The sequence below is a fragment of the Oncorhynchus nerka genome, linkage group LG8, assembly GCF_034236695.1.
Source record: "Oncorhynchus nerka isolate Pitt River linkage group LG8, Oner_Uvic_2.0, whole genome shotgun sequence".
Lineage (NCBI taxonomy): Eukaryota > Metazoa > Chordata > Actinopteri > Salmoniformes > Salmonidae > Oncorhynchus > Oncorhynchus nerka.
Genome location: NC_088403.1, coordinates 24,028,774 through 24,053,922, shown reverse-complemented (window position 1 = coordinate 24,053,922; position 25,149 = coordinate 24,028,774). Strand labels below are relative to the sequence as shown.

Below are 25,149 nucleotides of genomic sequence, written 5' to 3'. Positions count from 1 at the left end.
ATTCAAGCGTTCCGTCTGTTGGAGAGCATGCGCACAGACAGACACAACGCAATCTCAATCTGTCGGCCAGAGAGCGTTTTATAACGAGCGTCGAGAAGTCAGAGGAATTCATAAATAACCTACTTTTGAAGAACAAGTTGATCTGCCGACCACATCGGAGGAATGTTTTTTCTACCGCGTTCTCCTTTCTCCCTCTCTCTCGCACCGCAACAACATTGTAAACATGAATTTGTAATCAAAACCCCCTGAATGGGGTCAGAAATAAAATCCTGTTCTGCCAAGGAAACAAAACAACCCAACCAGCCAATTGACATCAGCATGAGAAAAGAGACTATGCCATGTTAATCCACACAGTAAAAAACAGACTGATACATGCATCATTCAATGCAAAAACACACACACGCACACACACACACACACGATACCTCTTCCCCCCCACACACATACCTAAATTCACCGACGACACACAGTAAAATGCACTTCTTGCACGGCGGCTCTCACAGTTGAGTGTTATTGGCAGCCAGCTGTGTCAGTGTCCGTTCTCCACAGGTACGTATATCTCCACAAAGAGCCCAGCCAGCAGCAGCCTCTTCCAGGCTCACAGTCAGTACAGCAGTGAAGAAACCCCTGTCCTCCAGTCCCACTCACTGTGTCTGTCTGTCTGATCCACACCACCTCTCCTGGTGCTGTTCATTTCATCCACGGATGGGAGAGGAAGGGGAGATGAGGCAGGAGAAAGAACGAGAGAGAGAAAGAGAGAGTGTGTGTGTGTGTGTGAGAGAGAGGAGGAGAGAGGGAAGGGGGGGTGCGACAGTTGGGAGGCAACAAAGGAAGCAGGCTCCGGCGGTGTGGACCTATCACAATAAGATCCCTCTTCGTCTGTGGGATTCTAAAGTCCACCGGCTCCCCCTGTCTGTGGCTGCTGGTAGCGCAGGGCAGAATATTTTTTTCCTTCCATGCCATCCTGGGTGCTCTGTACTTTGACAGCCCAGTGAATAATAATGTCAGCCTTCTGCCCGCCTCCCAGAGCAGATGCCCCTCACTGGCACCACGTGACCCGCCTGTGACCCTGCGTCATTGCTCGTGACACATGAAAAAAAAAAAGAAGCTGTCTGGCCCACAACATGGGCTAAATGTGATGGTGCCAACAGCTGTCATCTGATTAAATAAAAACAATATGAGCTGTGGCCAGTAATTACTGTGTATTTACACTGCGCTGTTGCATGATGGGACAAACAAACAGAATGCAAGCAGAACACTGGTGTCAGCACTTTCTCTGAACTCATTTGTCCAATCTCCCTCTTTCTAACTCACTCCCTTGCTCTATCCGCCACTTTTTCACTCTCTCTCCTTCTCACTCTCACACACACAAACGCGCACTCACACACACACCAGATAAGGACAATAATCTGCCACGTACTTCAGTAGATAGACATGGAGTGCAGGTGGATTCACTTCCAATGTCACTGAACATTCACCTAACATTAAAACAGCATTCCTTACTATGAGCAGCACACAGATATGATCTTCTTTCAGTGTGATTCCTGATGGAATCTTGAACGGGGACAAGATACCAGGGCTGACCCTTGGGGACTGGAGGACTGTGTAAGGACTCTTAAGGACTGAAGAGTCTGCATCCTATAAACTTCACCTCTACATGTTGGTCTGTTGAGTGTGTGACCTTCAAATAACCCACTTCCAGGAGGAGGATGGTAAAGTAGGTCTTCAGTTAGGTGCACTGCAATAGCAGGTGAGTGTCCTCTCTATGGCCCAGGGCTGGTGAAGGATGACACAGCCGTGTGTGTGTGTGTGTGTCATGAGCGTGCCATGTAAGTGTGTGTCAGTGTTTGTGTATGTGTGTGTGTGTGTGTGCGTGCGTGCGTGTGTGTGTGTCTGTGTGTCTGTGTGTGAGAGAGTGTGTGTGTGAATCAATGCGGTGTATGAGGAGGTCACTACAGCGTTCAGTCCTCTAGTGATGAGATCAGTGTGGAGTATCTCTCTCCAGTGGGATGAGGCCATTTCTCATCCCACTCATTCTGCGCTATCATGACACGCCTGACAAGTGAGGAGGAAGGGGGGATGGGCGGAAGAGAGGAGCAGGAGAAAGGGAGGACAGGAGATATGGACAGAGAGTGACAGTCAGTGCTACAGTAGTACTGAGGTAATACAGCAGCAGTAGTACTGAGGTAACAGCAGCAGTAGTACTGAGGTAACAGCAGCAGTAGTAGTACTGAGGTAATACAGCAGCAGTAGTACTGAGGTAACAGCAGCAGTAGTAGTACTGAGGTAACAGCAGCAGTAGTAGTACTGAGGTAATACAGCAGCAGTAGTACTGAGGTAATACAGCAGCAGTAGTACTGAGGTAATACAGCAGCAGTAGTACTGAGGTAACAGCAACAGCAGTACTGAGGTAACAGCAACAGCAGTACTGAGGTAACAGCAACAGTAGTACTGAGGTAACAGCAGCAGTAGTACTGAGGTAACACAGCAGCAGTAATACTGAGGTTACAGCAGCAGCAGTAGTACTGAGGTAACAGCAGCAGTGGTACTGAGGTAACAGCAGCAGTAGTACTGAGGTAACAGCAGCAGTAGTACTGAGGTAACAGCAGCAGCAGTACTGAGGTAACAGCAGCAGCAGCAGTACTGAGGTAACAGCAGCAGCAGTACTGAGGTAACAGCAGCAGCAGTAGTACTGAGGTAACAGCAGCAGTAGTAGTACTGAGGTAACAGCAGCAGCAGTAGTACTGAGGTAACAGCAGCAGCAGTAGTACTGAGGTAACAGCAGCAGCAGTAGTACTGAGGTAACAGCAGCAGCAGTAGTACTGAGGTAACAGCAGCAGTAGTAGTACTGAGGTAACAGCAGCAGCAGTAGTACTGAGGTAACAGCAGCAGCAGTAGTACTGAGGTAACAGCAGCAGCAGTACTGAGGTAACAGCAGCAGTAGTACTGAGGTAACAGCAACAGCAGTACTGAGGTAGCAGCAGCAGTAGTACTGAGGTAACAGCAGCAGCAGTACTGAGGTAACAGCAGCAGTAGTACTGAGGTAACAGCAGCAGTAGTACTGAGGTAACAGCAGCAGCAGTACTGAGGTAACAGCAGCAGTAGTACTGAGGTAACAGCAGCAGTAGTACTGAGGTAACAGCAGCAACAGTACTGAGGCAACAGCAGTAGTACTGAGGTAACAGCAGCAGCAGTAGTACTGAGGTAACAGCAGCAGCAGTACTGAGGTAACAGCAGCAGAGGTAACAGCAGCAGTACTGAGGTAACAGCAGCAGCAGTACTGAGGTAACAGCAGCAGCAGCAGTACTGAGGTAACAGCAGCAGCAGTACTGAGGTAACAGCAGCAGCAGTACTGAGGTAACAACAGCAGCAGCAGTACTGAGGTAACAGCAGCAGCAGGAGTACTGAGGTAACAGCAGCAGTAGTACTGAGGTAACAGCAGCAGCAGTAGTACTGAGGTAACAACAGCAGCAGTAGTACAGGCAGCAGTACAGCAGCAGTAGTACTGAGGTAACAGCAGCAGTAGTACTGAGGTAACAGCAGCAGCAGGAGTACTGAGGTAACAGCAGCAGCAGTACTGAGGTAACAGCAGCAGTAGTACTGAGGTAACAGCAGCAGCAGTAGTACTGAGGTAACAGCAGCAGCAGTAGTACTGAGGTAACAGCAGCAGTAGTACTGAGGTAACAGCAGCAGTAGTACTGAGGTAACAGCAGCAGCAGGAGTACTGAGGTAACAGCAGCAGCAGTAGTACTGAGGTAACAGCAGCAGCAGTAACAGCAGAGGTAAGGTAACAGCAGCAGCAGTAGTACTGAGGTAACAGCAGCAGCAGTAGTACTGAGGTAACAGCAGCAGCAGTACTGAGGTAACAGCAGCAGCAGTAGTAGTACTGAGGTAACAGCAGCAGCAGTAGTACTGAGGTAACAGCAGCAGTAGTACTGAGGTAACAGCAGCAGCAGTAGTACTGAGGTAACAGCAGCAGCAGTAGTACTGAGGTAACAGCAGCAGTAGTACTGAGGTAACAGCAGCAGTAGTACTGAGGTAACAGCAGCAGCAGTACTGAGGTAACAGCAGCAGTAGTACTGAGGCAGTACAGCAGCAGCAGTAGTACTGAGGTAACAGCAGCAGCAGTAGTACTGAGGTAACAGCAGCAGTAGTACTGACAGCAGCAGTAGTACTGAGGTAACAGCAGCAGTAGTACTGAGGTAACAGCAGCAGTGGTACTGAGGTAACAGCAGCAGTAGTACTGAGGTAACAGCAGCAGTAGTACTGAGGTAACAGCAGCAGCAGTACTGAGGTAACAGCAGCAGCAGCAGTACTGAGGTAACAGCAGCAGCAGTACTGAGGTAACAGCAGGTAACTGAGTAGCAGTAGTACTGAGGTAACAGCAGCAGTAGTACTGAGGTAACAGCAGCAGCAGTAGTACTGAGGTAACAGCAGCAGTAGTACTGAGGTAACAGCAGCAGCAGTAGTACTGAGGTAACAGCAGCAGCAGTAGTACTGAGGTAACAGCAGCAGTAGTACTGAGGTAACAGCAGCAGCAGTAGTACTGAGGTAACAGCAGCAGTAGTACTGAGGTAACAGCAGCAGTAGTACTGAGGTAACAGCAGCAGCAGTACTGAGGTAACAGCAGCAGCAGTACTGAGGTAACAGCAGCAGCAGTACTGAGGTAACAGCAGCAGTAGTACTGAGGTAACAGCAGCAGCAGTAGTACTGAGGTAACAGCAGCAGCAGTAGTACTGAGGTAACAGCAGCAGCTGAGGTAACAGCAGCAGTACTGAGGTAACAGCAGCAGCAGTAGTACTGAGGTAACAGCAGCAGTGGTAGTGAGGTAACAGCAGCAGCAGTACTGAGGTAACAGCAGCAGTGGTACTGAGGTAACAGCAGCAGCAGTACTGAGGTAACAGCAGCAGCAGTAGTACTGAGGTAACAGCAGCAGCAGTACTGAGGTAACAGCAGCAGTAGTACTGAGGTAACAGCAGCAGTAGTACTGAGGTAACAGCAGCAGTAGTACTGAGGTAACAGCAGCAGTAGTACTGAGGTAACAGCAGCAGTAGTACTGAGGTAACAGCAGCAGCAGTACTGAGGTAACAGCAGCAGCAGTACTGAGGTAACAGCAGCAGCAGCAGCAGTACTGAGGTAACAGCAGCAGTAGTACTGAGGTAACAGCAGCAGTACTGAGGTAACAGCAGCAGCAGGTAACAGCACTGAGGTAACAGCAGCAGTAGTACTGAGGTAACAGCAGCAGCAGTAGTACTGAGGTAACAGCAGCAGTAGTACTGAGGTAACAGCAGCAGCAGTACTGAGGTAACAGCAGCAGCAGTAGTACTGAGGTAACAGCAGCAGCAGTAGTACTGAGGTAACAGCAGCAGTAGTACTGAGGTAACAGCAGCAGTAGTACTGAGGTAACAGCAGCAGTAGTACTGAGGTAACAGCAGCAGCAGTAGTACTGAGGTAACAGCAGCAGTAGTACTGAGGTAACAGCAGCAGTAGTACTGAGGTAACAGCAGCAGTAGTACTGAGGTAACAGCAGCAGTAGTACTGAGGTAACAGCAGCAGTAGTACTGAGGTAACAGCAGCAGTAGTACTGAGGTAACAGCAGCAGTAGTACTGAGGTAACAGCAGCAGCAGTAGTACTGAGGTAACAGCAGCAGCAGTAGTACTGAGGTAACAGCAGCAGTAGTACTGAGGTAACAGCAGCAGTAGTACTGAGGTAACAGCAGCAGTAGTACTGAGGTAACAGCAGCAGTAGTACTGAGGTAACAGCAGCAGCAGTACTGAGGTAACAGCAGCAGCAGTACTGAGGTAACAACAGCAGCAGCAGTACTGAGGTAACAGCAGCAGCAGGAGTACTGAGGTAACAGCAGCAGTAGTACTGAGGTAACAGCAGCAGCAGTAGTACTGAGGTAACAGCAGCAGTAGTACTGAGGTAACAGCAGCAGCAGTAGTAACAGCAGCAGGTAACAGCAGCATCAGCAGTACTGAGGTAACAGCAGCAGTAGTACTGAGGTAACAATAGCAGCAGTAGTTCTGAGGTAACAGCAGCAGCAGTAGTACTAAGGTAACAGCAGCAGTAGTACTGAGGTAACAGCAGCAGTAGTACTGAGGTAACAGCAGCAGCAGGAGTACTGAGGTAACAGCAGCAGCGGTACTGAAGTAACAGCAGCAGTAGTACTGAGGTAACAGTAGCAGTAGTACTGAGGTAAACAGCAGCAGTAGTACTGAGGTAACAGCAGCAGTAGTACTGAGGTAACAGCAGCAGTAGTACTGAGGTAACAGCAGCAGTAGTACTGAGGTAACAGCAGCAGTAGTACTGAGGTAACAGCAGCAGTAGTACTGAGGTAACAGCAGCAGCAGTAGTACTGAGGTAACAGCAGCAGTAGTACTGAGGTAACAGCAGCAGTAGTACTGAGGTAACAGCAGCAGTAGTAGTACTGAGGTAACAGCAGCAGTAGTACTGAGGTAACAGCAGCAGTAGTACTGAGGTAACAGCAGCAGCAGTACTGAGGTAACAGCAACAGCAGCAGTAGTACTGAGGTAACAGCAGCAGCAGTAGTACTGAGGTAACAGCAGCAGTAGTACTGAGGTAACAGCAGCAGCAGTAGTACTGAGGTAACAGCAGCAGTAGTAGTACTGAGGTAACAGCAGCAGCAGTACTGAGGTAACAGCAGCAGTAGTACTGAGGTAACAGCAGCAGTAGTACTGAGGTAACAGCAGCAGCAGTACTGAGGTAACAGCAGCAGTAGTACTGAGGTAACAGCAGCAGCAGTACTGAGGTAACAGCAGCAGTAGTACTGAGGTAACAGCAGCAGCAGTACTGAGGTAACAGCAGCAGTAGTACTGAGGTAACAGCAGCAGCAGTAGTACTGAGGTAACAGCAGCAGCAGTAGTACTGAGGTAACAGCAGCAGTAGTAGTACTGAGGTAACAGCAGCAGCAGTAGTACTGAGGTAACAGCAGCAGCAGTAGTACTGAGGTAACAGCAGCAGCAGTAGTACTGAGGTAACAGCAGCAGCAGTAGTACTGAGGTAACAGCAGCAGTAGTACTGAGGTAACAGCAGCAGCAGTACTGAGGTAACAGTAGCAGCGGTACTGAGGTAACAGCAGCAGTAGTACTGAGGTAACAGCAGCAGTAGTACTGAGGTAACAGCAGCAGTAGTACTGAGGTAACAGCAGCAGCAGTACTGAGGTAACAGCAGCAGTAGTACTGAGGTAACAGCAGCAGTAGTACTGAGGTAACAGCAGCAGCAGTAGTACTGAGGTAACAGCAGCAGCAGTAGTACTGAGGTAACAGCAGCAGTAGTACTGAGGTAACAGCAGCAGTAGTACTGAGGTAACAGCAGCAGTAGTACTGAGGAAACAGCAGCAGCGGTACTGAGGTAACAGCAGCAGCCAGTACTGAGGTAACAGAAGCAGTAGTACTGAGGTAACAGCAGCAGTAGTACTGAGGTAACAGCAGCAGTAGTACTGAGGTAACAGCAGCAGTGGTACTGAGGTAACAGCAGCAGTAGTACTGAGGTAACAGCAGCAGTAGTACTGAGGTAACAGCAGCAGCAGTACTGAGGTAACAGCAGCAGCAGTACTGAGGTAACAGCAGCAGCAGTAGTACTGAGGTAACAGCAGCAGCAGTAGTACTGAGGTAACAGCAGCAGTAGTACTGAGGTAACAGCAGCAGTAGTACTGAGGTAACAGCAGCAGCAGTAGTACTGAGGTAACAGCAGCAGCAGTACTGAGGTAACAGCAGCAGTAGTACTGAGGTAACAGCAGCAGTAGTACTGAGGTAACAGCAGCAGTAGTACTGAGGTAACAGCAGCAGCAGTACTGAGGTAACAGCAGCAGCAGTACTGAGGTAACAGCAGCAGCAGTAGTACTGAGGTAACAGCAGCAGTAGTACTGAGGTAACAGCAGCAGTAGTACTGAGGTAACAGCAGCAGCAGTACTGGAGGTAACAGCAGCAGTAGTACTGAGGTAACAGCAGCAGCAGTAGTACTGAGGTAACAGCAGCAGTAGTACTGAGGTAACAGCAGCAGCAGTAGTACTGAGGTAACAGCAGCAGTAGTACTGAGGTAACAGCAGCAGTAGTACTGAGGTAACAGCAGCAGCAGTACTGAGGTAACAGCAGCAGCAGTACTGAGGTAACAGCAGCAGTAGTACTGAGGTAACAGCAGCAGCAGTAGTAACTGAGGTAACAGCAGCAGTAGTACTGAGGTAACAGCAGCAGTAGTACTGAGGTAACAGCAGCAGCAGTAGTACTGAGGTAACAGCAGCAGTAGTACTGAGGTAACAGCAGCAGTAGTACTGAGTAACAGCAGAGGTAACAGCAGCAGTAGTACTGAGGTAACAGCAGCAGCAGTAGTACTGAGCAACAGTAGTACTGAGGTAACAGCAGCAGCAGTACTGAGGTAACAGCAGCAGCAGTACTGAGGTAACAGCAGCAGTAGTACTGAGGTAACAGCAGCAGTAGTACTGAGGTAACAGCAGCAGCAGTAGTACTGAGGTAACAGCAGCAGCAGTAGTACTGAGGTAACAGCAGCAGTAGTACTGAGGTAACAGCAGCAGTAGTACTGAGGTAACAGCAGCAGCAGTAGTACTGAGGTAACAGCAGCAGTAGTACTGAGGTAACAGCAGAGGTACTGAGGTAACAGCAGCAGCAGTACTGAGGTAACAGCAGCAGTGAGTACTGAGGTAACAGCAGCAGGTAACAGCAGCAGTAGTGAGGTAACAGCAGCAGTAGTACTGAGGTAACAGCAGCAGCAGTACTGAGGTAACAGCAGCAGCAGTAGTACTGAGGTAACAGCAGCAGTAGTAGTACTGAGGTAACAGCAGCAGCAGTAGTACTGAGGTAACAGCAGCAGCAGTACTGAGGTAACAGCAGCAGCAGTAGTACTGAGGTAACAGCAGCAGCAGTAGTACTGAGGTAACAGCAGCAGCAGTAGTACTGAGGTAACAGCAGCAGTGGTACTGAAGTAACAGCAGCAGCAGTACTGAGGTAACAGTAGCAGCGGTACTGAGGTAACAGCAGCAGCAGTACTGAGGTAACAGAAGCAGTAGTACTGAGGTAACAGCAGCAGTAGTACTGAGGTAACAGCAGCTGTAGTACTGAGGTAACAGCAGCAGTAGTATTGAGGTAACAGCAGCAGTAGTACTGAGGTAACAGCAGCAGCAGGAGTACTGAGGTAACAGCAGCAGCAGTAGTACTGAGGTAACAGCAGCAGCAGGAGTACTGAGGTAACAGCAGCAGTGGTACTGAAGTAACAGCAGCAGCAGTACTGAGGTAACAGTAGCAGCGGTACTGAGGTAACAGCAGCAGCAGTACTGAGGTAACAGAAGCAGTAGTACTGAGGTAACAGCAGCAGTAGTACTGAGGTAACAGCAGCTGTAGTACTGAGGTAACAGCAGCAGTAGTATTGAGGTAACAGCAGCAGTAGTACTGAGGTAACAGCAACAGCAGTACTGAGGTAGCAGCAGCAGTAGTACTGAGGTAACAGCAGCAGCAGTACTGAGGTAACAGCAGCAGCAGTACTGAGGTAACAGCAGCAGCAGTAGTACTGAGGTAACAGCAGCAGCAGTAGTACTGAGGTAACAGCAGCAGCAGTAGTACTGAGGTAACAGCAGCAGCAGTAGTACTGAGGTAACAGCAGCAGTAGTACTGAGGTAACAGCAGCAGCAGTAGTACTGAGGTAACAGCAGCAGCAGTACTGAGGTAACAGCAGCAGCAGTACTGAGGTAACAGCAGCAGCAGTAGTACTGAGGTAACAGCAGCAGTAGTACTGAGGTAACAGCAGCAGCAGTACTGAGGTAGCAGCAGCAGTAGTACTGAGGTAACAGCAGCAGCAGTAGTACTGAGGTAACAGCAGCAGTAGTACTGAGGTAACAGCAGCATCAGCAGTACTGAGGTAACAGCAGCAGTAGTACTGAGGTAACAGCAGCAGTAGTACTGAGGTAACAGCAGCAGTACTGAGGTAACAGCAGCAGTAGTACTGAGGTAACAGCAGCAGTAGTACTGAGGTAACAGCAGCAGTAGTACTGAGGTAACAGCAGCAGCAGTAACAGTACTGAGGTAACAGCAGCAGTAGTACTGAGGTAACAGCAGCAGCAGTAGTACTGAGGTAACAGCAGCAGTAGTACTGAGGTAACAGCAGCAGTAGTACTGAGGTAACAGCAGCAGCAGTAGTACTGAGGTAACAGCAGCAGCAGTAGTACTGAGGTAACAGCAGCAGTAGTACTGAGGTAACAGCAGCAGTAGTACTGAGGTAACAGCAGCAGTAGTACTGAGGTAACAGCAGCAGCAGTAGTACTGAGGTAACAGCAGCAGTAGTACTGAGGTAACAGCAGCAGTAGTACTGAGGTAACAGCAGCAGTAGTACTGAGGTAACAGTAGCAGTAGTACTGAGGTAACAGTAGCAGCGGTACTGAAGTAACAGCAGCAGTAGTACTGAGGTAACAGTAGCAGTAGTACTGAGGTAACAGCAGCAGCGGTACTGAAGTAACAGCAGCAGTAGTACTGAGGTAACAGCAGCAGCAGTAGTACTGAGGTAACAGCAGCAGCAGTAGTACTGAGGTAACAGCAGCAGCAGTAGTACTGAGGTAACAGCAGCAGTAGTACTGAGGTAACAGCAGCAGTAGTACTGAGGTAACAGCAGCAGCAGTAGTACTGAGGTAACAGCAGCAGCAGTAGTACTGAGGTAACAGTAGCAGCAGTACTGAGGTAACAGCAGCAGCGGTACTGAAGTAACAGCAGCAGTAGTACTGAGGTAACAGCAGCAGTAGTACTGAGGTAACAGCAGCAGCAGTAGTACTGAGGTAACAGCAGCAGCAGTACTGAGGTAACAGCAGCAGCAGCAGCAGCAGTACTGAGGTAACAGCAGCAGTAGTACTGAGGTAACAGCAGCAGCAGTAGTACTGAGGTAACAGCAGCAGCAGTAGTACTGAGGTAACAGCAGCAGTAGTACTGAGGTAACAGCAGCAGTAGTAGTACTCAGGTAACAGTAGCAGCAGTAGTACTGAGGTAACAGCAGCAGTAGTACTGAGGTAACAGCAGCAGTAGTACTGAGGTAACAGCAGCATCAGCAGTACTGAGGTAACAGCAGCAGTAGTACTGAGGTAACAGCAGCAGCGGTACTGAGGTAACAGCAGCAGTAGTACTGAGGTAACAGCAGCAGCAGTAGTACTGAGGTAACAGCAGCAGCAGTAGTACTGAGGTAACAGCAGCAGCAGTAGTACTGAGGTAACAGCAGCAGTAGTAGTACTGAGGTAACAGCAGCAGCAGTAGTACTGAGGTAACAGCAGCAGTAGTACTGAGGTAACAGCAGCAGTAGTACTGAGGTAACAGCAGCAGCAGGAGTACTGAGGTAACAGCAGCAGTGGTACTGAAGTAACAGCAGCAGCAGTAGTACTGAGGTAACAGCAGCAGTAGTACTGAGGTAACAGCAGCAGTAGTACTGAGGTAACAGCAGCAGTAGTACTGAGGTAACAGCAGCAGTAGTACTGAGGTAACAGCAGCAGTAGTACTGAGGTAACAGCAGCAGTAGTACTGAGGTAACAGCAGCAGTAGTACTGAGGTAACAGCAGCAGCAGTAGTACTGAGGTAACAGCAGCAGCAGTAGTACTGAGGTAACAGCAGCAGCAGTAGTACTGAGGTAACAGCAGCAGTGGTACTGAGGTAACAGCAGCAGTAGTACTGAGGTAACAGCAGCAGTAGTACTGAGGTAACAGCAGCAGTAGTACTGAGGTAACAGAAGCAGTAGTACTGAGGTAACAGCAGCAGTGGTACTGAGGTAACAGCAGCAGTAGTACTGAGGTAACAGCAGCAGTAGTACTGAGGTAACAGCAGCAGCAGTAGTACTGAGGTAACAGCAGCAGTAGTACTGAGGTAACAGCAGCAGTAGTACTGAGGTAACAGCAGCAGTAGTACTGAGGTAACAGCAGCAGCAGTACTGAGGTAACAGCAGCAGCAGTAGTACTGAGGTAACAGCAGCAGTAGTACTGAGGTAACAGCAGCAGCAGTAGTACTGAGGTAACAGCAGCAGTAGTACTGAGGTAACAGCAGCAGCAGTAGTACTGAGGTAACAGCAGCAGCAGTAGTACTGAGGTAACAGCAGCAGCAGTAGTACTGAGGTAACAGCAGCAGTGGTACTGAGGTAACAGCAGCAGTAGTACTGAGGTAACAGCAGCAGCAGTACTGAGGTAACAGCAGCAGCAGTAGTACTGAGGTAACAGCAGCAGCAGTAGTACTGAGGTAACAGCAGCAGTAGTACTGAGGTAACAGCAGCAGCAGTAGTACTGAGGTAACAGCAACAGCAGTACTGTAGCAGCAGTAGTACTGAGGTAACAGCAGCAGCAGTAGTACTGAGGTAACAGCAGCAGCAGTAACAGCAGCAGTACTGAGGTAACAGCAGCAGCAGTAGTACTGAGGTAACAGCAGCAGGTAACTGAGCAGCAGCAGTAGTACTGAGGTAACAGCAGCAGTAGTACTGAGGTAACAGCAGCAGTAGTACTGAGGTAACAGCAGCAGTAGTACTGAGGTAACAGCAGCAGTGGTACTGAGGTAACAGCAGCAGCAGTAGTACTGAGGTAACAGCAGCAGTAGTACTGAGGTAACAGCAGCATCAGCAGTACTGAGGTAACAGCAGCAGTAGTACTGAGGTAACAGCAGCAGCAGTACTGAGGTAACAGCAGCAGCAGTAGTACTGAGGTAACAGCAGCAGCAGTAGTACTGAGGTAACAGCAGCAGTAGTAGTACTGAGGTAACAGCAGCAGCAGTAGTACTGAGGTAACAGCAGCAGCAGTAGTACTGAGGTAACAGCAGCAGCAGTAGTACTGAGGTAACAGCAGCAGCAGTAGTACTGAGGTAACAGCAGCAGTAGTACTGAGGTAACAGCAGCAGTAGTACTGAGGTAACAGCAGCAGTAGTACTGAGGTAACAGCAGCAGCAGTACTGAGGTAACAGCAGCAGTAGTACTGAGGTAACAGCAGCAGTAGTACTGAGGTAACAGCAGCAGCAGTACTGAGGTAACAGCAGCAGCAGTAGTACTGAGGTAACAGCAGCAGCAGTAGTACTGAGGTAACAGCAGCAGTAGTACTGAGGTAACAGCAGCAGTAGTAGTACTGAGGTAACAGCAGCAGTAGTACTGAGGTAACAGCAGCAGCAGTAGTACTGAGGTAACAGCAGCAGTAGTACTGAGGTAACAGCAGCAGTAGTACTGAGGTAACAGCAGCAGCAGTAGTACTGAGGTAACAGCAGCAGTAGTACTGAGGTAACAGCAGCAGTAGTACTGAGGTAACAGCAGCAGTAGTACTGAGGTAACAGCAGCAGTAGTACTGAGGTAACAGCAGCAGTAGTACTGAGGTAACAGCAGCAGTAGTACTGAGGTAACAGCAGCAGTAGTACTGAGGTAACAGCAGCAGTAGTACTGAGGTAACAGCAGCAGCAGTAGTACTGAGGTAACAGCAGCAGTAGTACTGAGGTAACAGCAGCAGTACTGAGGTAACAGCAGCAGCAGCAGTACTGAGGTAACAGGTAACAGCAGCAGCAGTAGTACTGAGGTAACAGCAGCAGTAGTACTGAGGTAACAGCAGCAGCAGTAGTACTGAGGTAACAGCAGCAGCAGCAGTACTGAGGTAACAGCAGCAGTAGTACTGAGGTAACAGCAGCAGCAGTAGTACTGAGGTAACAGCAGCAGCAGTAGTACTGAGGTAACAGCAGCAGTAGTACTGAGGTAACAGCAGCAGCAGTAGTACTGAGGTAACAGCAGCAGAGGTAACAGCAGCAGTACTACTGAGGTAACAGCAGCAGCAGTACTGAGGTAACAGCAGCAGTAGTACTGAGGTAAGCAGCAGTACTGAGGTAGTACTGAGGTAACAGCAGCAGTAGTACTGAGGTAACAGCAGCAGTAGTACTGAGGTAACAGCAGCAGTAGTACTGAGGTAACAGCAGCAGTAGTACTGAGGTAACAGCAGCAGTAGTACTGAGGTAACAGCAGCAGTAGTACTGAGGTAACAGCAGCAGTAGTACTGAGGTAACAGCAGCAGTAGTACTGAGGTAACAGCAGCAGCAGTACTGAGGTAGCAGCAGCAGTAGTACTGAGGTAACAGCAGCAGCAGTAGTACTGAGGTAACAGCAGCAGTAGTACTGAGGTAACAGCAGCATCAGCAGTACTGAGGTAACAGCAGCAGTAGTACTGAGGTAACAGCAGCAGGTAACAGCAGCAGTAGTACTGAGGTAACAGCAGCAGTGGTACTGAGGTAACAGCAGCAGTAGTACTGAGGTAACAGCAGCAGTAGTACTGAGGTAACAGCAGCAGTGGTACTGAGGTAACAGCAGCAGTAGTACTGAGGTAACAGCAGCAGTAGTACTGAGGTAACAGCAGCAGCAGTACTGAGGTAACAGCAGCAGCAGCAGTACTGAGGTAACAGCAGCAGTAGTACTGAGGTAACAGGCAAGTACTGAGGTAACAGCAGCAGTAGTACTGAGGTAACAGCAGCAGTAGTACTGAGGTAACAGCAGCAGCAGCAGTAGTACTGAGGTAACAGCAGCAGCAGTACTGAGTAACTGAGGTAACAGCAGCAGTAGTACTGAGGTAACAGCAGCAGTAGTACTGAGGTAACAGCAGCAGTAGTACTGAGGTAACAGCAGCAGTAGTACTGAGGTAACAGCAGCAGTAGTACTGAGGTAACAGCAGCAGTAGTACTGAGGTAACAGCAGCAGCAGTAGTACTGAGGTAACAGCAGCAGCAGTAGTACTGAGGTAACAGCAGCAGCAGTAGTACTGAGGTAACAGCAGCAGCAGTAGTACTGAGGTAACAGCAGCAGCAGTAGTACTGAGGTAACAGCAGCAGTAGTACTGAGGTAGCAGCAGCAGTAGTACTGAGGTAACAGCAGCAGTAGTACTGAGGTAACAGCAGCAGCAGTACTGAGGTAGCAGCAGCAGCAGTAGTAGTACTGAGGTAACAGCAGCAGCAGTAGTACTGAGGTAACAGCAGCAGTAGTACTGAGGTAACAGCAGCAGCAGTAGTACTGAGGTAACAGCAGCAGTGTACTGAAGTAACAGCAGCAGCAGTACTGAGGTAACAGTAGCAGCGGTACTGAGGTAACAGCAGCAGCAGTACTGAGGTAACAGAAGCAGTAGTACTGAGGTAACAGCAGCAGTAGTACTGAGGTAACAGCAGCAGTAGTACTGAGGTAACAGCAGCAGCAGTAGTACTGAGGTAACAGCAGCAGTAGTACTGAGGTAACAGCAGCAGTAGTACTGAGGTAACAGCAGCAGCAGTAGTACTGAGGTAACAGCAGCAGTAGTACTGAGGTAACAGCAGCAGTAGTACTGAGGTAACAGCAGCAGCAGCAGTACTGAGGTAACAGCAGCAGTAGTACTGAGGTAACAGCAGCAGTAGTACTGAGGTAACAGCAGCAGTAGTACTGAGGTAACAGCAGCTAACAGCAGCAGTAGTACTGAGGTAACAGCAGCAGTAGTACTGAGGTAACAGCAGCAGCAGTACTGAGGTAACAGCAGCAGTAGTACTGAGGTAACAGCAGCAGCAGTACTGAGGTAACAGCAGCAGCAGTACTGAGGTAACAGCAGCAGCAGTAGTACTGAGGTAACAGCAGCAGTAGTACTGAGGTAACAGCAGCAGCAGTAGTACTGAGGTAACAGCAGCAGTAGTACTGAGGTAACAGCAGCAGCAGTAGTACTGAGGTAACAGCAGCAGCAGTAGTACTGAGGTAACAGCAGCAGCAGTAGTACTGAGGTAACAGCAGCAGTGGTACTGAGGTAACAGCAGCAGTAGTACTGAGGTAACAGCAGCAGTAGTACTGAGGTAACAGCAGCAGCAGTACTGAGGTAACAGCAGCAGCAGTAGTACTGAGGTAACAGCAGCAGTAGTACTGAGGTAACAGCAGCAGTAGTACTGAGGTAACAGCAGCAGTAGTACTGAGGTAACAGCAGCAGTAGTACTGAGGTAGCAGCAGCAGTAGTACTGAGGTAACAGCAGCAGTAGTACTGAGGTAACAGCAGCAGCAGTACTGAGGTAACAGCAGCAGCAGTACTGAGGTAACAGCAGCAGTAGTACTGAGGTAACAGCAGCAGCAGTAGTACTGAGGTAACAGCAGCAGCAGTAGTACTGAGGTAACAGCAGCAGTAGTACTGAGGTAACAGCAGCAGCAGTAGTACTGAGGTAACAGCAGCAGCAGTAGTACTGAGGTAACAGCAGCAGTAGTACTGAGGTAACAGCAGCAGTAGTACTGAGGTAACAGCAGCAGCAGTACTGAGGTAACAGCAGCAGCAGTACTGAGGTAACAGCAGCAGCAGTACTGAGGTAACAGCAGCAGTAGTACTGAGGTAACAGCAGCAGCAGGAGTACTGAGGTAACAGCAGCAGCAGTACTGAAGTAACAGCAGCAGTAGTACTGAGGTAACAGTAGCAGTAGTACTGAGGTAACAGTAGCAGCGGTACTGAAGTAACAGCAGCAGTAGTACTGAGGTAACAGCAGCAGTAGTACTGAGGTAACACAGAGGTACTGAGGTAACAGCAGCAGTAGTACTGAGGTAACAGCAGCAGCAGTAGTACTGAGGTAACAGCAGCAGTAGTACTGAGGAAACAGCAGCAGCGGTACTGAGGTAACAGCAGCAGCCAGTACTGAGGTAACAGAAGCAGTAGTACTGAGGTAACAGCAGCAGTAGTACTGAGGTAACAGCAGCAGTAGTACTGAGGTAACAGCAGCAGTAGTACTGAGGTAACAGCAGCAGCAGTAGTACTGAGGTAACAGCAGCAGCAGTAGTACTGAGGTAACAGCAGCAGCAGTAGTACTGAGGTAACAGCAGCAGTAGTACTGAGGTAACAGCAGCAGCAGTAGTACTGAGGTAACAGCAGCAGTAGTACTGAGGTAACAGCAGCAGTAGTACTGAGGTAACAGCAGCAGTAGTACTGAGGTAACAGCAGCAGTAGTAGTACTGAGGTAACAGCAGCAGCAGTAGTACTGAGGTAACAGCAGCAGTAGTACTGAGGTAACAGCAGCAGCAGTAGTACTGAGGTAACAGCAGCAGCAGTACTGAGGTAACAGCAGCAGTAGTACTGAGGTAACAGCAGCAGTAGTACTGAGGTAACAGCAGCAGTAGTACTGAGGTAACAGCAGCAGTAGTACTGAGGTAACAGCAGCAGCAGTACTGAGGTAACAGCAGCAGCAGTAGTACTGAGGTAACAGCAGCAGTAGTAGTACTGAGGTAACAGCAGCAGCAGTAGTACTGAGGTAACAGCAGCAGCAGTAGTACTGAGGTAACAGCAGCAGCAGTAGTACTGAGGTAACAGCAGCAGCAGTAGTACTGAGGTAACAGCAGCAGTAGTACTGAGGTAACAGCAGCAGTAGTACTGAGGTAACAGCAGCAGCGGTACTGAGGTAACAGCAGCAGCCAGTACTGAGGTAACAGAAGCAGTAGTACTGAGGTAACAGCAGCAGTAGTACTGAGGTAACAGCAGCAGTAGTACTGAGGTAACAGCAGCAGTAGTACTGAGGTAACAGCAGCAGTAGTACTGAGGTAACAGCAGCAGCAGTAGTACTGAGGTAACAGCAGCAGCAGTAGTACTGAGGTAACAGCAGCAGCAGGAGTACTGAGGTAACAGCAGCAGTGGTACTGAGGTAACAGCAGCAGTAGTACTGAGGTAACAGCAGCAGTAGTACTGAGGTAACAGCAGTACTGAGGTAACAGCAGCAGTAACTGAGGTAACAGCAGCAGTAGTACTGAGGTAACAGCAGCAGTAGTACTGAGGTAACAGCAGCAGTAGTACTGAGGTAACAGCAGCAGTAGTACTGAGGTAACAGCAGCAGCAGTAGTACTGAGGTAACAGCAGCAGTAGTACTGAGGTAACAGCAGCAGTAGTACTGAGCAACAGCAGCAGTAGTACTGAGGTAACAGCAGCAGTAGTACTGAGGTAACAGCAGCAGCAGTAGTACTGAGGTAACAGCAGCAGTAGTACTGAGGTAACAGCAGCAGCAGTAGTACTGAGGTAACAGCAGCAGTAGTACTGAGGTAACAGCAGCAGCAGTAGTACTGAGGTAACAGCAGCAGCAGGAGTACTGAGGTAACAGCAGCAGTGGTACTGAGGTAACAGCAGCAGTAGTACTGAGGTAACAGCAGCAGTAGTACTGAGGTAACAACAGCAGCAGCAGTACTGAGGTAACAGCAGCAGCAGTAGTACTGAGGTAACAGCAGCAGCAGTAGTACTGAGGTAACAGCAGCAGTAGTACTGAGGTAACAGCAGCAGTAGTACTGAGGTAACAGCAACAGTACTGAGGTAACAGTACTGAGGTAGCAGCAGCAGTAGTACTGAGGTAACAGCAGCAGTAGTACTGAGGTAACAGCAGCAGCAGTACTGAGGTAACAGCAGCAGCAGTACTGAGGTAACAACAGCAGCAGCAGTACTGAGGTAACAGCAGCAGCAGTAGTACTGAGGTAACAGCAGCAGTAGTACTGAGGTAACAGCAGCAGTAGTACTGAGGTAACAGCAGCAGCAGTAGTACTGAGGTAACAGCAGCAGTAGTACTGAGGTAACAGCAGCATCAGCAGTACTGAGGTAACAGCAGCAGTAGTACTGAGGTAACAATAGCAGCAGTAGTTCTGAGGTAACAGCAGCAGCAGTAGTACTGAGGTAACAGCAGCAGTAGTACTGAGGTAACAGCAGCAGCAGTAGTACTGAGGTAACAGCAGCAGTAGTACTGAGGTAACAGCAGCAGTAGTACTGAGGTAACAGCAGCAGTAGTACTGAGGTAACAGCAGCAGTAGTACTGAGGTAACAGCAGCAGCAGTAGTACTGAGGTAACAGCAGCAGTAGTACTGAGGTAACAGTAGCAGTAGTACTGAGGTAACAGCAGCAGCGGTACTGAAGTAACAGCAGCAGTAGTACTGAGGTAACAGCAGCAGTAGTACTGAGGTAACAGCAGCAGTAGTACTGAGGTAACAACAGCAGCAGCAGTACTGAGGTAACAGCAGCAGCAGTAGTACTGAGGTAACAGCAGCAGTAGTACTGAGGTAACAGCAGCAGCAGGAGTACTGAGGTAACAGCAGCAGCGGTACTGAAGTAACAGCAGCAGTAGTACTGAGGTAACAGTAGCAGTAGTACTGAGGTAACAGTAGCAGCGGTACTGAAGTAACAGCAGCAGTAGTACTGAGGTAACAGCAGCAGTAGTACTGAGGTAACAGCAGCAGCAGTACTGAGGTAACAGCAGCAGTAGTACTGAGGTAACAGCAGCAGTAGTACTGAGGTAACAGCAGCAGCAGTAGTACTGAGGTAACAGCAGCAGCAGTAGTACTGAGGTAACAGCAGCAGTAGTACTGAGGTAACAGCAGCAGTAGTAGTACTCAGGTAACAGTAGCAGCAGTAGTACTGAGGTAACAGCAGCAGTAGTACTGAGGTAACAGCAGCAGTAGTACTGAGGTAACAGCAGCAGCAGTACTGAGGTAACAACAGCAGCAGCAGCAGTACTGAGGTAACAGCAGCAGTAGTACTGAGGTAACAGCAGCAGCAGTAGTACTGAGGTAACAGCAGCAGTAGTACTGAGGTAACAGCAGCATAGTACTGAGGTAACAGCAGCAGTAGTACTGAGGTAACAGCAGCAGTAGTAGTACTGAGGTAACAGCAGCAGCAGCAGTACTGAGGTAACAGCAGCAGCAGTAGTACTGAGGTAACAGCAGCAGCAGTAGTACTGAGGTAACAGCAGCAGCAGTACTGAGGTAACAGCAGCAGCAGTGGTACTGAGGTAACAGCAGCAGCAGTACTGAGGTAACAGCAGCAGTAGTACTGAGGTAACAGCAGCAGCAGTAGTACTGAGGTAACAGCAGCAGTAGTACTGAGGTAACAGCAGCAGTAGTAGTACTGAGGTAACAGCAGCAGTAGTACTGAGGTAACAGCAGCAGTAGTACTGAGGTAACAGCAGCAGCAGTAGTACTGAGGTAACAGCAGCAGCAGTAGTACTGAGGTAACAGCAGCAGCAGTAGTACTGAGGTAACAGCAGCAGTGTACTGAGGTAACAGCAGCAGTGTACTGAGGTAACAGCAGCAGTGAGTACTGAGGTAACAGCAGCAGTAGTACTGAGGTAACAGCAGCAGTAGTACTGAGGTAACAGCAGCAGTAGTACTGAGGTAACAGCAGCAGCAGTAGTACTGAGGTAACAGCAGCAGCAGTACTGAGGTAACAGCAGCAGCAGTACTGAGGTAACAGCAGCAGCGGTACTGAGGTAACAGCAGCAGTAGTACTGAGGTAACAGCAGCAGTAGTACTGAGGTAACAGCAGCAGCAGTACTGAGGTAACAGCAGCAGCAGTAGTACTGAGGTAACAGCAGCAGCAGTAGTACTGAGGTAACAGCAGCAGCAGTAGTACTGAGGTAACAGCAGCAGTAGTACTGAGCAGCAGCAGTAGTACTGAGGTAACAGCAGCAGCAGCAGTAGTAACTGAGGTAACAGCAGCAGCAGTAGTACTGAGGTAACAGCAGCAGTAGTACTGAGGTAACAGCAGCAGTAGTACTGAGGTAACAGCAGCAGTAGTAGTACTGAGGTAACAGCAGCAGCAGCAGTACTGAGGTAACAGCAGCAGTAGTACTGAGGTAACAGCAGCAGTAGTACTGAGGTAACAGCAGCAGTGGTACTGAGGTAACAGCAGCAGTAGTACTGAGGTAACAGCAGCAGTAGTACTGAGGTAACAGCAGCAGTAGTACTGAGGTAACAGCAGCAGTAGTACTGAGGTAACAGCAGCAGTAGTACTGAGGTAACAGCAGCAGTAGTACTGAGGTAACAGCAGCAGTAGTACTGAGGTAACAGCAGCAGCAGTACTGAGGTAGCAGCAGCAGCAGTACTGAGGTAACAGCAGCAGCAGTACTGAGGTAACAGCAGCAGCAGTAGTACTGAGGTAACAGCAGCAGTAGTACTGAGGTAACAGCAGCAGGCAACAGTAGTACTGAGGTAACAGCAGCAGTAGTACTGAGGTAACAGCAGCAGTAGTACTGAGGTAACAGCAGCAGCAGTACTGAGGTAACAGCAGCAGCAGTAGTACTGAGGTAACAGCAGCAGTAGTACTGAGGTAACAGCAGCAGCAGTACTGAGGTAACAGCAGCAGTAGTACTGAGGTAACAGCAGCAGCAGTACTGAGGTAACAGTAGTACTGAGGTAACAGTAGCAGCGGTACTGAAGTAACAGCAGCAGTAGTACTGAGGTAACAGCAGCAGCAGTACTGAGGTAACAGCAGCAGCAGTACTGAGGTAACAGCAGCAGTAGTACTGAGGTAACAGCAGCAGTAGTACTGAGGTAACAGCAGCAGTAGTACTGAGGTAACAGCAGCAGTAGTACTGAGGTAACAGCAGCAGTAGTACTGAGGTAACAGCAGCAGCAGTAGTACTGAGGTAACAGCAGCAGCAGTAGTACTGAGGTAACAGCAGCAGTAGTACTGAGGTAACAGCAGCAGTAGTACTGAGGTAACAGCAGCAGTAGTACTGAGGTAACAGCAGCAGTAGTACTGAGGTAACAGCAGCAGTAGTACTGAGGTAACAGCAGCAGTAGTACTGAGGTAACAGCAGCAGCAGTAGTACTGAGGTAACAGCAGCAGTAGTACTGAGGTAACAGCAGCAGTAGTACTGAGGTAACAGCAGCAGCAGTACTGAGGTAACAGCAGCAGTAGTACTGAGGTAACAGCAGCAGTAGTACTGAGGTAACAGCAGCAGCGGTACTGAGGTAACAGCAGCAGTAGTACTGAGCAGCAGCAGTAGTACTGAGGTAACAGCAGCAGTAGTACTGAGTAACAGCAGCAGTAGTGAGGTAACAGCAGCAGTAGTACTGAGGTAACAGCAGCAGCAGGAGTACTGAGGTAACAGCAGCAGTAGTACTGAGGTAACAGCAGCAGCAGTACTGAGGTAACAGCAGCAGCAGTACTGAGGTAACAGCAGCAGCAGTACTGAGGTAACAGCAGCAGCAGTACTGAGGTAACAGCAGCAGCAGTACTGAGGTAACAGCAGCAGTAGTACTGAGGTAACAGCAGCAGTAGTACTGAGGTAACAGCAGCAGCAGTACTGAGGTAACAGCAGCAGCAGCAGTAGTACTGAGGTAACAGCAGCAGCAGTAGTACTGAGGTAACAGCAGCAGCAGTAGTACTGAGGTAACAGCAGCAGTAGTAGTACTGAGGTAACAGCAGCAGCAGTAGTACTGAGGTAACAGCAGCAGCAGTAGTACTGAGGTAACAGCAGCAGTAGTACTGAGGTAACAGCAGCAGCAGTACTGAGGTAACAGCAGCAGTAGTACTGAGGTAACAGCAGCAGTAGTACTGAGGTAACAGCAGCAGTAGTACTGAGGTAACAGCAGCAGTAGTACTGAGGTAACAGCAGCAGCAGTAGTACTGAGGTAACAGCAGCAGCAGTAGTACTGAGGTAACAGCAGCAGCAGTACTGAGGTAACAGCAGCAGCAGTAGTACTGAGGTAACAGCAGCAGTAGTACTGAGGTAACAGCAGCAGTAGTACTGAGGTAACAGCAGCAGTAGTACTGAGGTAACAGCAGCAGCAGTAGTACTGAGGTAACAGCAGCAGTAGTACTGAGGTAACAGCAGCAGCAGTAGTACTGAGGTAACAGCAGCAGTAGTACTGAGGTAACAGCAGCAGTAGTACTGAGGTAACAGCAGCAGTAGTACTGAGGTAACAGCAGCAGCAGTAGTACTGAGGTAACAGCAGCAGCAGTAGTACTGAGGTAACAGCAGCAGTAGTACTGAGGTAACAGCAGCAGCAGTAGTACTGAGGTAACAGCAGCAGTAGTACTGAGGTAACAGCAGCAGCAGTAGTACTGAGGTAACAGCAGCAGTAGTACTGAGGTAACAGCAGCAGTAGTACTGAGGTAACAGCAGCAGTAGTACTGAGGTAACAGCAGCAGTAGTACTGAGGTAACTGAGGTAACTGAGGTAACAGCAGCAGTAGTACTGAGGTAACAGCAGCAGTAGTACTGAGGTAACAGCAGCAGTAGTACTGAGGTAACAGCAGCAGTAGTACTGAGGTAACAGCAGCAGCAGTAGTACTGAGGTAACAGCAGCAGTAGTACTGAGAGTAACAGCAGCAGTAGTACAGGTAACAGCAGCAGCAGTAGTACTGAGGTAACAGCAGCAGTAGTACTGAGGTAACAGCAGCAGTAGTACTGAGGTAACAGCAGCAGTACTGAGGTAACAGCAGCAGTAGCAGTACTGAGGTAACAGCAGCAGCAGTACTGAGGTAACAGCAGCAGCCAGTACTGAGGTAACAGCAGCAGTAGTACTGAGGTAACAGCAGCAGTAGTACTGAGGTAACAGCAGCAGTAGTACTGAGGTAACAGCAGCAGTAGTACTGAGGTAACAGCAGCAGTAGTACTGAGGTAACAGCAGCAGTAGTACTGAGGTAACAGCAGCAGTAGTACTGAGGTAACAGCAGCAGCAGTAGTACTGAGGTAACAGCAGCAGCAGCAGTACTGAGGTAACAGCAGCAGTAGTACTGAGGTAACAGCAGCAGTAGTACTGAGGTAACAGCAGCAGTAGTACTGAGGTAACAGCAGCAGTAGTACTGAGGTAACAGCAGCAGCAGTAGTACTGAGGTAACAGCAGCAGTAGTACTGAGGTAACAGCAGCAGCAGTAGTACTGAGGTAACAGCAGCAGCAGTAGTACTGAGGTAACAGCAGCAGCAGTAGTACTGAGGTAACAGCAGCAGTAGTACTGAGGTAACAGCAGCAGCAGTAGTACTGAGGTAACAGCAGCAGCAGTAGTACTGAGGTAACAGCAGCAGCAGTACTGAGGTAACAGCAGCAGCAGCAGTACTGAGGTAACAGCAGCAGCAGTACTGAGGTAACAGCAGCAGCAGTAGTACTGAGGTAACAGCAGCAGTAGTAGTACTGAGGTAACAGCAGCAGTAGTACTGAGGTAACAGCAGCAGTAGTACTGAGGTAACAGCAGCAGCAGTAGTACTGAGGTAACAGCAGCAGTAGTACTGAGGTAACAGCAGCAGCAGTACTGAGGTAACAGCAGCAGTAGTACTGAGGTAACAGCAGCAGTAGTACTGAGGTAACAGCAGCAGTAGTAGTACTGAGGTAACAGCAGCAGTAGTACTGAGGTAACAGCAGCAGTAGTACTGAGGTAACAGCAGCAGTAGTACTGAGGTAACAGCAGCAGTAGTACTGAGGTAACAGCAGCAGTAGTACTGAGGTAACAGCAGCAGCAGTACTGAGGTAACAGCAGCAGCAGTACTGAGGTAACAGCAGCAGTAGTACTGAGGTAACAGCAGCAGCAGTAGTACTGAGGTAACAGCAGCAGTAGTAGTACTGAGGTAACAGCAGCAGTAGTACTGAGGTAACAGCAGCAGCAGTAGTACTGAGGTAACAGCAGCAGTAGTAGTACTGAGGTAACAGCAGCAGTAGTACTGAGGTAACAGCAGCAGTAGTACTGAGGTAACAGCAGCAGCAGTACTGAGGTAACAGCAGCAGTAGTAGTACTGAGGTAACAGCAGCAGCAGTACTGAGGTAACAGCAGCAGCAGTAGTACTGAGGTAACAGCAGCAGCAGTAGTACTGAGGTAACAGCAGCAGTAGTACTGAGGTAACAGCAGCAGCAGTAGTACTGAGGTAACAGCAGCAGTAGTACTGAGGTAACAGCAGCAGCAGTAGTACTGAGGTAACAGCAGCAGTAGTACTGAGGTAACAGCAGCAGCAGTAGTACTGAGGTAACAGCAGCAGTAGTACTGAGGTAACAGCAGCAGCAGTACTGAGGTAACAGCAGCAGTAGTACTGAGGTAACAGCAGCAGTAGTACTGAGGTAACAGCAGCAGTAGTACTGAGGTAACAGCAGCAGTAGTACTGAGGTAACAGCAGCAGTAGTAGTACTGAGGTAACAGCAGCAGTAGTACTGAGGTAACAGCAGGTAACAGCAGCAGCAGTAGTACTGAGGTAACAGCAGCAGTAGTACTGAGGTAACAGCAGCAGTAGTACTGAGGTAACAGCAGCAGCAGTACTGAGGTAACAGCAGCAGTAGTACTGAGGTAACAGCAGCAGCAGTACTGAGGTAACAGCAGCAGCAGTAGTACTGAGGTAACAGCAGCAGCAGTAGTACTGAGGTAACAGCAGCAGTAGTACTGAGGTAACAGCAGCAGTAGTACTGAGGTAACAGCAGCAGCAGTAGTA

General features: G+C 49.2%; 1 protein-coding gene across 6 annotated transcripts in view; it reads right to left on the bottom strand.

Annotated features, from left to right (window-relative positions):
• The window catches only part of magi2a (membrane associated guanylate kinase, WW and PDZ domain containing 2a), a 343,918-nt gene that overhangs the window by 248,492 nt on the left and 70,277 nt on the right, over positions 1 to 25,149 (bottom strand). The window contains exon 1 of one of the 6 annotated variants that reach the window (XM_065021545.1): positions 448 to 529. The exons of the other annotated variants lie outside the window; for them this stretch is intronic. The gene's annotated coding sequence lies outside the window, so the exon portion shown is untranslated. Of the gene's footprint in view, positions 1 to 447; positions 530 to 25,149 lie in introns of those variants that run through there. 6 annotated transcript variants of the gene reach the window in all.